Here is a 3,518-nt window from a genome sequence, read left to right on the forward strand (position 1 = left end):
AGGCTTCAAGTAAAAATATTTCCTCTCTCTCCCACCCATGTAGTAAGGTACATTTAATTTCATAATACTCAATATATTATACAATTAAAGATACAGAGATCCAACTTTTCAAGGCAGATTGTACTACAATGAAAACCTGGAGGCTAAATGGGAGTGTATGAACAGAGAACGAACGGCTAATAAAATGCAATATGCAATGAAAATTGATGCATAAACTAAACAAAAACTATTGCTGTTTTTTAAATAAGTAATACAATCCACAGCTAAAAATAAGAACATGTTGAAAAGATTTAAGACTTCTGAAACATGAAATAAACATGACAAAAATAAAGAAGCTACTTTACAAGATGTGTTAACGTGTGCTGGATTTTCATGGCTGATCCCCACCTACTGTAAATGAGCATCACTTAAATGAGCTTTGATGGAGCCACACCAATTTACACCAGCTGAATATTTGGCCTACAGTGTCTGTAAAAACTGAGACTATCTGGGCAGTAGAACCTTACTGCTAATCTGTAAACTGCTTGAAGAACTATACTTTAACATGGGCTGGATTGTGCTCCAAAATTAGACTTAATAAATAGGTCCCCAGTCCCGCAACAGGAGCTATGGAAACAGACACTTACATTTATGAGAAAATAGCTGCAGGTTCAGTGCCTTGGAAGGAAATGAGGCTGGATTTGCTGCATGCAATCTCCTGTTAACAGTTCTGCTTAGATTATTCTTTCAGAAGATTTGAATAATTTATTCCAGGCTATGTGCACTGAATTATATGCAAACCTCAAAAGGAAAAAAAAAAAAAAAGACTTTGGTACCATTGTAAACCTATTAACAAGTTGAATGTCTCTCAACTGTGGGCAAAACTACTCACAAAATATATAATCCCTACATCTGAACCTGTAATGACACAGTGCATTCTTTCTTCCCTTACCCCTTATGAACTATGTCAAAATAACCCTGGATATTAGTGCTTTATACACACAATACTGTGTTTAGTCTTACTGAGAAATTCTCTCATGAACTAATGTAGTTAACTTCAAAGGCTCTTTGGCCCTTCAAGTTCCTCAGTAGCTTTTTTGTTTATAAATGCAGGAGAAAGAACAATCAAAGTGGAGCATCACTGGGATGCAAATCTCAAATATTACACAGGTGCAAATTTTCAGCCTTGCTTGCATGAATTTCATGTACGTATTCAAAGATACATGATAAAATGTGCCCTTGCCTAGTTCCCTAGCCCAAATTCAGTGTGTCACATATCCTCTCTTTTTCAGGGCTTACATATGGCATACATGATACTTTAAAAACAAGTAAGTCTTGTGATACTCTATGCACCAGAGTGAATTCCAGTCCTTTAGGAAGTACTGCATCTTCCTGAGGAGTTAACATCAGGGTAGAGTTGCAGATTAATAATAGTTAAAGATGGAAGAAATCTGTAAGGCCACCTGGTCTAGCCCCTTGTCCCTGCAGGCTTACCTCTTGCAGAAATTTTTTTAATGACTTGTCCAAACATAGTTTGACCATCCTAAATAGTCTCCAATACTCTGCCTTGGAAGACTGTTCCACTGCCCCTTCCTCTCCATCTTTTCTGCCCCCTTCTAAATGTAGCCCATTGGTTACCAGTGACAACCCTTTGATTTACCTTTGGTTTTACATATTTTAACTAATGTGTTTGTAAAATTATGATACTCAATTTCCGCTTCATTGCTTAGCCAGTGACATGTTTTTAGCCCTTTAAATCTTCTCATCAGCCAGCCTGTCCAGTCTTTTAATATATATTGCTCCATCTGTACCTGATCCAGTTTGCCAGCATCTTTCTGGTACCGTGGCGCCTCTAACTAAAGACAATATTCTACATGCCAGTGAGCAAATCTGCATAGAAAGACTATTGCTTCTCTGCTCTGCAATGTCCCTACAGTAGGCATTTAAAATATCATCAAGGCAATAAAATGCACACTGATTTTTAGCTCACTCTCTCATAAATTTGGCCTATTGCAGCTGCATTGCTTTCCAGGTTTCTCCCTTCAGGCAACATAGAGCATTACACAGAGAGATTATTAACTTTCTCATGTTCTCTTCAACCTTCCTCTCCAAAAAATGATGTGATATACAAGGGACATAATAAGCATGTATTGCAGCAGATGTCAAGATTTATCAAATCAAAAGATAAAATTTAACCAGGCAAAACTGAGGTCAATATTTGCCTTCTGGAATAATTAATCTCAACGTACATGAAAACAAGTAAGATGTTATCAACACATTCTGAATTGCTAACAAATATCTGGAGAGCTCTCCATTACAGTCAAGGACTGAAAAGGATTCAACCCCTTGAAACAAATATCCTGAAAGATGATGAATTTAGCTCTCTAGTCAAAACTATTCACCAGGAGAGCCAGGTGGGAAGTCAAGGTTTCGTATGCTGACTGGCTCAGTGATAAATAATCATTTTTAGTGACTTTGGCAACAGTCGCTCAGGATATTCTTAATTGCACACATGATCTGGCTAGTTAGCATTGGTCCAAATCTCAGTACTTTTGACTTCTGAGGTGGTAATTGAATGGGAAGAAAAAGGAGATAAGGAATGGAGAAAAGAAAAAAAAATTCCATTTGTCCCAAAATTAGCTTTGCCAGAGTCCTCATATTTGTGACAAAAGTAATGCACCCCTCTCTTGTTTTTTATAGTAAAGTTGTCTTTAAATCCAACAAAGTAAATGCAGTTTTCTGGAGACAGGAAAAGGAAACCTCAGAATGTTAAATAGATTTGATTGATATTATTTTAAAAAGTTGTTCCCCAGGGGAAAAAAACCCAAACGGAAAATCCTTTGTCTAACAGTATTGAAGATCAGAGGGAATGTGCTAGTAATTAGGCAGACAGAAAATTTATATCCTTTAGATGTACGCTTGGCTCAGTTACACACACTGTAAATTCAACAGATCATGACAACCTTGCTGCAGGATTACACAGACGGCACCAGGGCAAGGCAGTAAACCATGTTATTGCCTAAATCCAACAGGTAATAAGGAGGGTGCAGGGAAAGCAGCTGACGGCTGTTTAAAATATATTCCCATCTAAACATTTCCTTTTTTATCTGCTTGGTTTTGTTTCCGAGTCAGAGAAGCCTTTAAAAACCAGAGGGAGCAAGAGGTCAGAGTGGAAGATCCTTACTGGTGTTGTGGTCCTTTTCCATGAGAGACGAACACACGCGCGCGCACACACACACACATAATATTTCACACACAGGGAGGCGAATGGCAGACAGTGAGAAGCTGTTGCTATCCTTTCTCCCGCTCCCATCAGAGCGGGACCAGAGAGCAGGGAGGCTTTTAAAGATGACACGGCGTTTGAGGCCCAAGTGCCCTTGCCTTGCTCCTTTCCAGGAGGAGGAACCCAACCTGCAACGCCTGGGGGACACAGAGCAGTTCTCGCACACGCAGACTGCCCAGCACAGGAAGCTTGCTTTCCACGTCGGTAGGAAAACAGCAGTTGGGCCTCTGACTCCTGCCGGACACATCGCTGGCCA

This window comes from Aptenodytes forsteri, unplaced genomic scaffold (assembly GCF_000699145.1).
Source record: "Aptenodytes forsteri isolate BGI_AS27 unplaced genomic scaffold, ASM69914v1 Scaffold79, whole genome shotgun sequence".
Classification (NCBI taxonomy): Eukaryota; Metazoa; Chordata; class Aves; order Sphenisciformes; family Spheniscidae; genus Aptenodytes; species Aptenodytes forsteri.